Below are 14,669 nucleotides of genomic sequence, written 5' to 3' on the forward strand. Positions count from 1 at the left end.
GTTGTGTGTTCTTTAGCTCAAAAACCATGTTCCAAATACAACTTCCAAACAAGTTTAACACAAAAAGATTTTTTTAATTTAAATTAGTGAAATATTATAAAAATTTCTTGAAAAAGAAAATATTACTTCAACCAAGTAGTAACTAAATGCATAAAATCAAATAAACATGCAATTAAATATGCAAATGTAACAATTAACAAAGAAAATAAAATATTGGTGTTTGAGACAGGAAAGTACTAATCCATGGAGATCGGTATCGACCTCCCCACACTTAAAGATTGCACCGTCCTCGGTGCATACTGAGATGTGCAGGTGGACGGGTTGTTTCAACTGTTGCTTTTCTCTAAGGATTGTGCAGATGGACTTGTCTGTCTCCCCATGTAAACGTCTTCCGGTTCTCTTCCTAGTGGCCATCCTGAAAGAAAAAGGGAAGAAAAGTAACCCAATAATAGAGATAAGAAAATAAATGAAGTATGGTTGGGTTAATGCCGAATGAAAAGGGTCTCATTTACATGGAAGCTTCAACATGTACGTGAGAAAATAATAGAAGCCATGGCATACCAATGGTGCAAAATTTGCAACAATGGGGAAGAGTGTGGGTAATGAAAATATCAATATAAGTACATGTCAATGCAAGAGGAGTACAAGTATCATAAAAATTAGCATTGATTTAAATAATGTTACCCAATCCGAATAAAACAAGTCATAAGCACCAAGATAATACCAAAAAAGATATAACAGTTGAATAAGAACATTTAAACACCAATAATTTTAGAAAAATAAAAATATGCACAAAATTAAAATGCAATAAATGAAAGTATGCAAATAAATAAAATAAAATAAAAGATAAGAAGAACGAGAAGGGAAAGAAATAAAGTAAGAAAGAAAGAAGAAAGAAGAAAAGATAGAAGAAATTAGGATTGGGAAAGAAAAATAAGATAATTGGCACTAATCTGGATAGGTTGTGCGACGCTGGCGACGCGGACGCGTGAGTGACGCGGTCGCGTGGTGCGCGATAAAGTCAGGTGACGCGGACGCGTGGGTCATGCGATCGCGTGGCCTGATTTGTGTGATTGGCGCGAGTGCAGCCTCGCATTCGCACAACTCTCTGTTTGAGATGTATTTTTGCAAAAAATCTGGGTGACGCGGTCGCGTGGTTAACGCGATCACGTGGATGGCCTATTTCCAATATGACGCGGACGCGTGGGTGACGCGTTCGTGTGGGAAGGCTTGGGCTTCCAGCACGAGTCCAGCCCCATTCCAGCTTAACCTTCGGCCATGCACCCTTGTGACGTCGATTTACATGGCACGTAGCTGCGTGGGTGACGCGGTCGCGTGGGAGGCCAAAGTTCCCATGTGACGCGGACGCGTCGGCGACGCGATCGCGTGGGTCGATTTGTGCCACTGGCACGCCTCCAGCCACGCTCCAGTGTGACTCTCTGTTCGTTTTTATTTTCTCCCCTCTCCTTGCGACGCGGACGCGTCGCTGATGCGGTCGCGTCGCGTGGCATTTTTTTTTTAATCTGAAAAGAAAATGCAGAATGCAGTGTTAATATGAATGTGATGCAAAACTCCAGGTTCAATAAAATAAAATAAAACTCAAAAAAAATAAAACTAAATAAAAATGAAAAAGGAACGATCATACCACGGTGGGTTGTCTCCCACCTAGCACTTTTAGTTATTGTCCTTAAGTTGGACATTTGGAGAATCCTTTGTTATGGTGGCTTATGCTTGAACTCATCCAGGAATCTCCACCAATGTTTATGATTCCAATGTCCTCCGGGATCCCAAACTAGGCGCAGAAAGCCTTCAAGTAAGTTAAAGCATGTGACAAGGCCCCAAGACTGCTGATTTCTAGATTGGATTCCGGGGTCCCAAATCTTGCTTTGGCACCCGTCTTCTTGTTGATCATCATGATTCCATCCGGGTGGTAGGCAATCTGAATTCTCACTAAAGCGGCCAAACAACTTCCTAGACCCATTCAGTGGAGCTTTACACCAACCTTTACATTTAAACTTTAAGCCTTCAACCATAATGAACCTTGCAAGACAATTGTTACCACTGACCATTTTTCTCTTACTCTTAATGCCACAAAAAGCTCTAAGTTGACCATCCGTCTCCAGTAGCCCATATTCAAGTGGGATTAGAAAGCTAAGGGATATGAATTTTACCCACTTGAATGTTGTGAAGGATGATGGCAACTTAGGGGGAGGGGTCTCCAATAACTTTGGCAAGGTGATTTCAAGCTCCACTCCCTTGTGCTCTTTGACTACTTCCACCTCTTTGCAAGCTTCTTCAATTTCAACCTCTTCCTCTTGGTAGCTTTCTTCCAATTCAATCTCCTCTTCATTACTTTCCAAGGGCATGGGAGGTTGTGCTTCTTCTTCTTGAATCTACATCTCTTGATCAACCTCTTCCAAGTCATTAACTGTGATATGCTTTGGAGGTTGTACACCCTCCTTAGCATCAATTTCAAATGTCTTGGAAGGGGGTTCTATGACTGGACTTTCCCATGGAGGTTCTGCATCTCCTAAGTCTTCAACCAATTCTTCTTCTTCAATAATTCCGGCTTCCTCTACTTGTTCCAGTACAAAGTCATGCTCCGTACTGTTCACTGGAGTTTCTAGTATCTCCTTCATACTACGTTCTTCATTAGATTGTCCACATGAAGCCATGGGGGTTCCTTGAGTGTCCAAACATCGGGAAGCTAATTGACTCATTATTGCTTGCCCCAATTGACGAATGGTTGCCTGACATCGATCCACTGTTTCCTTGAGACGATCCTTTGTCTCTTGATGCACTCGGCTTTCATAAATAGGATCATAGTGCTCTTGGATTGATGGATATGAATTTTAAATTTAAAGGTTATTTAAATTTTGAATTTGAAAATTAAATTTTGAAATTTGAAATTTGAAATTTTGAAATTTGAAATTTTGAAAATTTTTAAATTTGAATTTTGAAATTTGATTTTTGAAATAAGATGAGATAAGATAAAACTTTTAAAAATAAAAATCTGAAATTTTTTTTCTAAAAAATTAATTAAAAATATTTTTGAATTTAATGAGGAAAGAGAAAAACAATAAAATGACACCAAATTTCAAATTTTTAGATCAAAATGAAGAAAACAACTAAGAACAGCTTGAAGGTCAAGATGAACGTGAAGAACAACTTGAAGATCAAGATGAAAACTAAAAAAAATTTTGAAATTTTTTTTTAATAACTAAATAAAAACAAATAACCTCTTAATTTATGGAAAAGCAAAAATAAAAACAAAAATAAAAACAAATAAACAAGCAAAAATCAAAAAAATATTTACAGTAACCAATAATAAGGCACACGTTTGCAATTCCCCAGCAACGGCGCTATTTTGATGAGAGAACTTTTGCTTGGTCTAGAAATTTGCGGATAAATCCTCGTTGCAAGTTGATGAGCGGATAATTTATACGCTTTTTGGCATTGTTTTTAGTTTGGTTTTAGTAGGATCTAGTTACTTTTATGGATGTTTTCATTAGTTTTTATGTTAAATTCACATTTCTAGACTTTACTATGAGTTTGTGTGTTTTTCTGTGATTTCAGGTATTTTCTGGCTGAAATTGAGGGACTTGAGCAAAAATCAGATTCAGAGGTTGAAGAAGGACTGCTGATGCTGTTGGATTCTGACCTCCCTGCACTCAAAGTGGATTTTCTGGAGCTACAGAACTCAAAATGGCGCGCTTCCAATTGCGTTGGAAAGTAGACATCCAGGGCTTTCCATAAATATATAATAGTTCATACTTTGGCTGAGTTTAAATGACGTAAAAGGGCGTTGAACGCCAGTTCTACGCTGTTGTCTGGAGTTAAATGCCAGAAACACGTCACAAGCCAGAGTTGAACGCCAGAAATACGTTACAAACTAGCGTTCAACTCCAAGATTGACCTCTACACGTGTAACATTCAAGCTCAGCCCAAGCACACACCAAGTGGGCCCCGAAAGTGGATTTATGCATCAATTACTTACTTTTGTAAACCCTAGTAACTAGTTTAGTATAAATAGGACTTTTTACTATTGTATTTGACATCTTTGGACGCCTAGTTCTTAGATCATCGGGGCTGGCCTCTCGGCCATGCCTGGACCTTCATCACTTATGTATTTTCAAACGGTAGAGTTTCTGCACTCCATAGATTAAGGTGTGGAGCTCTGTTGTTCCTCATGAATTAATGCAAAGTACTACTGTTTTTCTATTCAATTCAACTTATTCCACTTCTAAGATATTTGATCGCACTTCAACCTGAATGTGATGAACGTGACAATCATCATCATTCCCTATGAACGCGTGCCTGACAACCACTTCCATTCCACCTTAGATTGAATGAGTATCTCTTGGATCTCTTAATCAGAATCTTCGTGGTATAAGCTAGATTGATGGCGGCATTCATGAGAGTTCGGAAAGTCTAAACCTTGTCTGTGGTATTCCGAGTAGGACTCTGGGATTGAATAACTGTGACAAACTTCAAACTCGCAAGTGCTGGGTGTAGTGACAGACGCAAAAGGAGGGTGAATCCTATTCCAGTGTGATCGAGAACCTCAGATGATTAGCCACGCTGTGACAGAGCATTTGGACCATTTTCACAAGAGGATGGGATGCAGCCATTGACAAGGGTGATGCCTCCAGACGATTAGCCATGCAGTGACAGCGCATCGGACCATTTTCCAGAGAGGATAAAAAGTAGCCATTGACAACGGTGATCCACCAACACACAGCTTGCCATAGGAGGACGTGCGTGCGTGAATCAGAAAACAAAGGAAAGCAGAATTTCAGAAGACAAAGCATCTCCAAAACTCCAACATATTCTCCATCATTGCATACAAGTATAATTTGTGTTCTGCCCTTTTATTCCTTGCAATCAAATTTGATAAGTGAATTATTTTATTGTTTTCCTGACTAAGAGTTACACGATAACCATAGATTACTTCAAGCTAACAATCTCCGTGGGATCGACCCTTACTCATGTAAGGTATTACTTGGACGACCCAGTGCACTTGCTGGTTAGTGGTACGAGTTGTAAAAAGTGTGATTTACAATTTCGTGCACCAAGTTTTTTGCGCCGTTGCCGAGGATTGTTCGAGTTTGGACAACTGACGGCTCATCTTGTTGCTCAGATTAGGTAATTTTCTTTTTGTTTCATTTTCAAAAATTTTTCAAAAATCTTTCAAAAATTTCTCCTTTGTTTTCGAAAAATTTTTAAAAATATATAAATCTTTTCAAAAAAATATTTTTCTTCAGAATTTTTAAGAATGAATTCTAGTGTTTCATGAAGCATGTTGAAGCATGGCTGGCTATAAAGCCATGTCTAAATTCTTTTGGACTGAGGTTTTGGCCTAAAATTGAATGAATTACTCGCATATTCATGCTAAAGCTTGACTGGCTATTAAGCCATGTCTAACCCTCAGATTAGAGCTTTAGACTAAGATTGCAAGATTCCTGAAATTCATATTAAAAATTTTGGAATCCTTATTTTTATTTTTCAAATAATTTTCGAAAAATCCAAAAAAATCATAAAATCATAAAAGTAAAAAATATTTTGTGTTTCTTGTTTGAGTCTTGAGTCAATTTTTAAGTTTGGTGTCAATTGCATACTCATCTTGCATTTTTCGAAAATTGCATTCATGTATTGCATTCATCATGATCTTCAAGTTGTTCTTGATAAACCTTCTTGATTGATCTTCATATTTTAGTGTTTTGTGTTGTATGGTGTTTTTCATATGCATTCTTGAAATCTTAGTGTCTAAGCATCAAAGATTTCTAAGTTTGGTGTCTTGCATGTTTTCTTTGCTTTAAAAATTTTTCAAAAATATGTTCTTGATGTTCGTCATGATCTTCAAAGTGTTCTTGGTGTTCATCTTGACATTCATAGCATTCTTGCATGCATTCATTGTTTTGATCCATAACTTTCATGCATTGCATCATTTTCATATTTTTCTCTCTCATCATAAAAAAATTCAAAAATCAAAAAAATATCTTCTCCTTTTTATTCTCTTAAAATTTCGAAAATTAGATTTGACTTTTTCAAAAATTTTTAAAATCTAGTTGTTTTTATGAGTCAAATCAAATTTTCAATTTAAAAATCTTATCTTTTTCAAAATCTTTTTCAAAAATCAAATCTTTTTCATTTTTCTTATTTATTTTTGAAAATTATAAAAATATTTTTCAAAAATCTTTTTCTTAATTTTATCTCATAATTTTCGAAAATATCATCAACAATTAATGTTTTGATTCAAAAATTTCAAGTTTGTTACTTACTTGTTAAGAAAGATTCAGACTTTAAGTTCTAGAATCATATCTTGTGATTTCTTGTGAATCAAGTCATTAATTGTGATTTTAAAAATCAAATCTTTTTCAAAACTAATTTCAATCATATCTTTTCAAAAATATCTTCTTATCTTATCTTTTTCAAAAATTGATTTTAAAATATCCTTTCTAACTTCCTATCTTCTTATCTTCTCAAAATTAATTTTCAAATTTGTTTCAACTAACTAACTAACTTTTGTTTGTTTCTTAGCTTTTTCAAAACTACCTAACTAACTCTCTCTCTCTCTCTAATTTTCGAAAATATCTCTCTCTTTTTCAAAATTTCTTTTTAATTAACTAATTATTTTAATTTTTGATTTTAAATTTCAAAAATTACTAACCTTTTTCAAAAACTATTTTCGAAAATCACTAACCTTTTTCAAAAATAATTTTCGAAAATTCTCTCTCTCTCATCTCACATCTCTGCTCTCCTCACCCTTGTGCTTCTTTCCTTACATTACATTCTTTTCTTCTTATTTTCTTCTACTCACACAGGGACCTCTACACTGTGGTAAAAAGGATCCCTATTATTATTATTTTTCTGTTCTCTCTTTTTCATATGAGCAGGAGCAAAGACAAGAATATTCTTGTAGAAGCAGATCCAGAACCTGAAAGGACTCTGAAGAGGAAACTAAGAGAAGCTAAATTACAACAATCCAGTAAGCACCTTTCAAAAATTTTAGAACAGGAAGAGGAGATGGCAGCCGAAAATAATAATAATGCAAGGAGGATGCTTGGTGACTTTACTGCACCTAATTCTAATTTACATGGAAGAAGCATCTCCATCCCTACCATTGGAGCAAACAACTTTGAGCTGAAACCTCAATTAGTTTCTCTGATGCAGCAGAACTGCAAGTTTCATGGACTTTCATCTGAAGATCCTTTTCAGTTCTTAACTGAATTTTTGAAGATCTGTGATAATGTTAAGACTAATGGAGTAAATCCTGAAGTCTACAGGCTCATGCTTTTCCCTTTTGCTGTAAGAGACAGAGCTAGAGTGTGGTTGGACTCTCAACCCAAGGATAGCCTGAACTCTTGGGACAAGCTGGTCAAGGCTTTCTTAGCCAAATTCTTTCCTCCTCAAAAGCTGAGCAAGCTTAGAGTGGATGTTCAAACCTTCAGATAGAAAGAAGGTGAATCCCTCTATGAAGCTTGGGAGAGATACAAGGAACTGACCAAAAAGTGTCCTTCTGACATGCTTTCAGAATGGACCATCCTGGATATATTCTATGATGGTCTTTCTGAATTAGCTAAAATGTCATTGGATACTTCTGCAGGTCGATCCATTCACCTAAAGAAAATGCCTGCAGAAGCTCAAGAACTCATTGACATGGTTGCTAATAACCAGTTCATGTACACTTCTGAGAGGAATCCTGTGAGTAATGGGACGCCTCAGAAGAAGGGAGTTCTTAAAATTGATACTCTGAATGCCATATTGGCTCAGAACAAAATATTGACTCAGCAAGTCAATATGATTTCTCAGAGTTTGAATGGAATGCAAGCTGCATCCAACAGTACTCAAGAGGCGCCTTCTGAAGAAGAGGCCTATGATCCTGAGAACCCTGCAATAGCAGAGGTAAATTACTTAGGTGAACCTTATGGAAACACCTATAACTCATCATGGAGAAATCATCCAAATTTCTCATGGAAGGATCAACAAAAGCCTCAACAATGCTTTAATAATGGTGGAAGAAACAGGTTTAGCAATAGCAAGCCTTTTCCATCATCCACTCAGCAACAGACAGAGAACTCTGAACAAAATACCTCTAATTTAGCAAACTTAGTCTCTGATCTATCTAAGGCCACTGTGAGTTTCATGAATGAAACAAGATCCTCCATTAGAAATTTGGAAGCACAAGTGGGCCAGCTGAGTAAAAGAGTCACTGAAATCCCTCCTAGTACTCTCCCAAGCAATACAAAAGAAAATCCAAAAGGAGAGTGCAAGGCCATTGATATAACCATCATGGCCGAATCTAAAGAGGAAGGGGAGGACGTGAATCCCAGTTAGGAAGACCTCCTGGGAGGTCCAGTGATCAATAAGGAGTTTCCCTTTGAGGAACCAAAGGAATCTGAGACTCATCTAGAGACCATAGAGATTCTATTGAACCTCCTTATGCCCTTCATGAGCGCTGACAAGTATTCATCTTCTGAAGAGAATGAGGATGTTTGTGAAGAGCAAGTTACCAAGTACCTTGGTGCAATCATGAAGCTGAATGCCAAATTATTTGGTATTGAGACTTGGGAAGATGAACCTCCCTTGTTCACCAATGAACTAAGTGATCTGGATCAACTGACATTGCCTCAGAAGAAACAGGATCCTGGAAAGTTCATAATACCTTGTACCATAGGCAACATGATCTTTGAAAAGGCTCTGTGTGACCTTGGAAAGAGGCACAGTAAGCTTCTCTCAAAGCTGAGTCAACCAAAGCCCCGACAGTCAAACTCTAAGTTTGGTGTTGGGAGGCCACAACCAAACTCTAAGTTTGGTGTTGAACTCCCGTATCCAAACTCTAAGTTTGGTGTTAGGAAGTCTCAACAATGCTCTGAACATCTGTGAGGCTCCATGAGAGCCAACTATCAAGCTATTGACATAAAAGAAGCGCTTGTTGGGAGGCAACCTAATTTTTATTTTATTGTTCTTTCATGTTTTATTAGGTTCATGATCATGTGGAGTCACAAAATAAATATAAAAATTGAAAACGGAATCAAAAACAGCAGAAGAAAAATCACACCCTGGAGGAGGATCTCACTGGCGTTTAAACGCCAGTAAAGAGCATCTGGCTGGCGTTCAACGCCAGAACAGAGCATGGTTCTGGCGCTGAACGCCCAAAATGGGCAGCATCTGGGCGTTTGAACGCCAGAATTGCACCATGGAGAAGAGCTGGCGCTGAACGCCCAGAACAAGCATGGTTCTGGCGTTGAACGCCAGAAATGGGCAACAAATGGGTGTTCAACGCCCAGAACAAGCACCAATCTGGCGCTGAACGCCCAGAGTTGTGTGCAAGGGCATTTTGCATGCCTAATTTGGTGCAAGGTTGTAAATCCTTGAACACCTCAGGATCTGTGGACCCCACAGGATCCCCACCTACCTCCACTCACTTCTTCTCACCCCTCTTTCACACAATCCCATAAACTCTCTTTCCTATAACCACTTCACCACTCACATCCATCCACTCTTCCCCATAAACCTACCTCATAAACCCCACCTACCTTCAAAATTCAAAATCAATTTCCCACCCAAAACCCACCCTTATGGCCGAACCTTACCCCCCTCCCTTTCCTATATAAAGCCCTCCATTCTTCTTTATTTTCACACAACACAACCGTCTCTTCCCCTTCTTGGCCGAATACACCCCTCCCCCCTCTCCATATTTTCTTCTTCTTCTTCATCTATTCTTTCTTCTCTTGCTCAAGGGCGAGCAATATTCTAAGTTTGGTGTGGTAAAAGCATAAGCTTTTTGTTTTTCCATTATCATTGATGGCACCTAAGACCGGAGAATCCTCTAGAAAAGGGAAAGGGAAGATAAAAGCTTCCACCTCCGAGTCATGGGAGATGGAAAGATTCATCTCCAAAGCTCATCAAAACCACTTCTATGATGTTGTGGTCAAGAAGAAGGTAATCCCTGAGGTCCCTTTCAAGCACAAGAGAAATGAGTATCCGGAAATCCGACATGAAATCCAAAGAAGAGGTTGGGAAGTTCTAACAAAACCCATCCAACAAGTCGGCATCCTAATGGTTCAAGAGTTCTATGCCAATGCATGAATCACTAGGAACCATGATCAAAGTAAGAACCCAGACCCAAAGAATTATATTACAATGGTTCGGGGGAAATACTTAGATTTTAGTCCGGAAAATGTAAGGTTGGCGTTTAACTTGCCTATAATGCAAGGAGATGCACGCCCCTACACTAGAAGGGTCAACTTTAATCAAAGGTTGGACCAAGTCCTCATGGACATATGTGTGGAAGGAGCTCAATGGAAGATTGACTCCAAAGGCAAGCCGGTTCAATTAAGAAGACTGGACTCAAGCCTGTGGCTAGAGGATGGTTGGAGTTCATCCAACGCTCCATCATCCCCACTAGCAACCGATCTGAAGTTACTGTGGATCGGGCCATCATGATCCATAGCATCATGATTGGAGAGGAAGTAGAAGTTCATGAAGTCATCTCTCTTGAACTCTACAAAATAGCCGAAAAGCCCTCTCCTTGGGCAAGGCTAGCTTTTCCTCATCTTATTTGCCATCTATGTTACTCAGCTAGAGCTTTCATAGAAGGAGACATTCCCATTGAGGAAGAGAAGCCCATCACTAAGAGAAGGATGGAGCAAGCAAGAGAGCCCATTCATGGATCTCAAGAGACGCATGAAGCTCATCATCATGAGATCCTGGAGATGCCTCAAATGCATCTTCCTCCACAAAACTATTGGGAGCAAATCAACACCTCCCTAGGAGAATTAAGTTCCAACATGGGACAATTAAGGGTGGAACATCAAGAGCACTCCATCATCCTTCATGAAATAAGAGAAGATCAAAAAGCAACGAGGGAGGAGCAACAAAGACAAGGAAGAGACATAGAAGAGCTCAAGGACATCATTGGTTCCTCAAGAAGGAAACGCCACCATCACTAAGGTGGACTCATTCCTTGTTCTTATTTTCTGTTTTTCGTTTTCTTAATGTTAAGTGCTTATCCATATTTGTGTCTTATTACATGATCATTAGTATTTAGCAACTTTGTCTTAAAGTTATGAATGTCCTATGAATCCATCACCTCTCTTAAATGAAAACTGTTTTAATTCAAAAGAACAAGAAGTACATGAGTTTCAAATTTATCCTTGAACTTAGTTTAATTATATTGATGTGGTGACAATGCTTCTTATTTTCTGAATGAATGCTTGAACAGTGCATATGTCTTTTGAAGTTGTTGTTTAAGAATGTTAAATATGTTGGCTCTTGAAAGAATGATGATAAGGAGACATGTTATTTGATGATCTGAAAAATCATAAAATTGATTCTTGAAGCAAGAAAAAGCAGCAAAGAACAAAGCTTGCAGAAAAAAAAAAAGAAAAAAAGATAGCAAAAAAAAATAGAAAGAAAAAGAAAAAGCAAGCAGAAAAAGCCAAAAGCTCTTAAAACCAAGAGGCAAGAGCAAAAAGCCAATAACCCTTAAAACCAAAAGGCAAGGGTAAATAAAAAGGATTCCAAGGCTTTGAGTATCAGTGGATAGGAGGGCCTAAAGGAATAAAATCCTGGCCTAAGCGGCTAAACCAAGCTGTCCCTAACCATGTGCTTGTGGCGTGAAGGTGTCAAGTGAAAACTTGAGAATGAGCGGTTAAAGTCAAGGTCCAAAGCAAAAGAAGAGTGTGCTTAAGAACCCTAAACACCTCTAATTGGGGACTTTAGCAAAGCTGAGTCACAATCTGAAAAGGTTCACCCAATTATGTATCTGTGGCATTTATGTATCCGGTGGTAATACCGGAAAACAAAGTGCTTAGGGCCACGGCCATCTCCCTGCACTCAAAGTGGATTTTCTGGAGCTACAGAACTCAAAATGGTGCACTTTTAATTGCGTTGGAAAGTAGACATCCAGGGTTTTCCAGAAATATATAATAGTTCATACTTTGGCCGAGTTTAAATGACGTAAAAGGGCATTGAACGCCAGTTCTACGCTGCTGTCTGGAGTTAAACGCCAGAAACACGTCACAAGCCAGAGTTGAACGCCAGAAATACGTTACAAACTAGCGTTCAACTCCAAGATTGACCTCTACACGTGTAACATTCAAGCTCAGCCCAAGCACACACCAAGTGGGCCCCGGAAGTGGATTTATGCATTAATTACTTACTTCTGTAAACCCTAGTAACTAGTTTAGTATAAATAGGACTTTTTACTATTGTATTTGACATCTTTGGATGCCTAGTTCTTAGATCATGGGGGCTGGCCTCCCGGCCATGCCTGGACCTTCATCACTTATGTATTTTCAAACGGTAGAGTTTCTGCACTCCATAGATTAAGGTTTGGAGCTCTGCTGTTCCTCATGAATTAATGCAAAGTACTACTGTTTTTCTATTCAATTCAACTTATTCCGCTTCTAAGATATTCATTCGCACTTCAACCTGAATGTGATGAACGTGACAATCATCATCATTCTCTATGAATGTGTGCCTGACAACCACTTCCGTTCCACCTTAGATTGAATGAGTATCTCTTGGATCTCTTAATCAGAATCTTCGTGGTATAAGCTAGATTGATGGCGGCATTCATGAGAGTCCGGAAAGTCTAAACCTTGTCTGTGGTATTCTGAGTAGGACTCTGGGATTGAATGACTTTGACGAACTTCAAACTCGCGAGTGCTGGGCGTTGTGACAGACGCAAAAGGAGGGTGAATCCTATTCCAGTGTGATCGAGAACCTCAGATGATTAGCCGTGCTGTGACAGAGCATTTGGACCATTTTCACAAGAGGATGGGATGCAGCCATTGACAAGGGTGATGCCTCCAGACGATTAGCCATGCAGTGACAGCGCATCGGACCATTTTCCAGAGAGGATAAAAAGTAGCCCTTGACAACGGTTATGTCCTTACATAAAGCCAGCCATGGAAAGGAGTAGGATTGATTGGATGAAGACAGTAGGAAAGCAGAGGTTCAGAGGAACGAAAGCATCTCTATACGCTTATCTGAAATTCTCACCAATGAATTACATAAGTATTTCTATCCCCTTCTATTTATCTTTTAATCATCTAATTATCTAATCCAATCACATTTGAATCCGCCTGACTGAGATTTACAAGGTGACCATAGCTTGCTTCAAGCCGACAATCTCCGTGGAATCGACCCTTACTCATGTAAGGTTTATTACTTGGACGACCCAGTGCACTTGCTGGTTAGTTGTATCGAAGTTGTGAATAAAAAATGATTTATTAAGACGTGCGTACAGAGTTTCTGGCGCCGTTGCCTGAGATCACAATTTCGTGCACCACAAGTATAGTTTCTAAACCTTCAAAAGTCCTTTCATACAAACGTTTTGATTGTCACAAGTAACAAACCCCTTAAAATTGATAACCGAGTATTTAAACCTCGGGTCGTCTTCTCAAGGAATTGCAGGGAGGTATGTTCTTATTATTGGTTTTGAGTTTGTAAATTGGGGGATGTTGAGTTTGGGCAATGGGCACAGATATATTTAAATGACAAATAAGATAAATAAATAACTGTAAAATAAACTCTTGGCAAGGTATGAGAAATTGGAAGTCCAGACTGAGTTATCCTTATCAATAATAATGAAAGTTGAATCTCAATTCCACTTAGTCAACCATTACTAAAGTAAAGGAAAGTCAAGGGACTAATTAGTTTGATCTTCGAATCCTATTTATTTCCTAAGAAAAGGTTGGGATTATTGAAGCTCAATTCAATTAGCAAAGATAACAGTTATCAATTATGCTGTTGAGTTGGATAATTCCTGAGTTACTGATTTCTTAACTAAGACCAAAAGGAGAAAAGTAAATCTACTGGAATAAGAATGCCTTTAGATGGGAAGCAATAATCATGTAAATAAAAGAGAGCAATAATAACTGAAATACCTCAAATAACATTAATTCAAGTAATCTGGAACAGTTCATAAACTAAATTGGGAAAATAAATAAAAATAAAGAACCTGGGATTGAGAGTTACTCCTAAAACTAAGGGAAGTCCTAAATCCTAAGAGAGAGAGGAGAAAACCTCTCTCCAAACTAAATCTAAATCATGAGAAGTGAATTATGAGAGCCTTCTTATGAATGGATGTATTCCCCCACTTTATAGCCTCTAATCTGTGTTTTCTGGGCCGCAAACTGGGTCAGAAATAGCCCAGAATTCGCTGGTCCTGAATTCAACCACGCTGGATTTCTGTCACTGCGATGCGGCCGCATGGATCACGCGGTCGCGTCGCTTAGCGTCAAGAGAACTATAGCATATTATATATCAAATCAAAGCCCTGAACGTTAGCTTTCCAACGCAACTAGAACCGCGTCGTTTGGACCTCTGTAGCTAATGTTATAGCCGTTTGAGTGTGAAGAGGTCAGGCTGGACAGCTTAGCAACTTCTTCATCTTCTTGTATTCCTTCCACTTTTGCATGCTTCCTTTCCATCCTCCAAGTCATTCCTGCCCTATAATATTTGAAAACACTTAACACACATATCAAGGCATCTAATGGTGATAAGAGAGGATTAATAATAAGCAAATATAAGATCAAAGAAGCATGTTTTCAATCAAAGCACATAATTAGGAAGGCAAATGTAAAACCATGCAAATAGTATGAATAAGTGGGTAAAGAGTAGATAAAAACCACTCAAATGAGCACGAGATAAACCAT

This window comes from Arachis ipaensis, chromosome B07 (genome assembly GCF_000816755.2).
Source record: "Arachis ipaensis cultivar K30076 chromosome B07, Araip1.1, whole genome shotgun sequence".
NCBI classification, from domain to species: domain Eukaryota; kingdom Viridiplantae; phylum Streptophyta; class Magnoliopsida; order Fabales; family Fabaceae; genus Arachis; species Arachis ipaensis.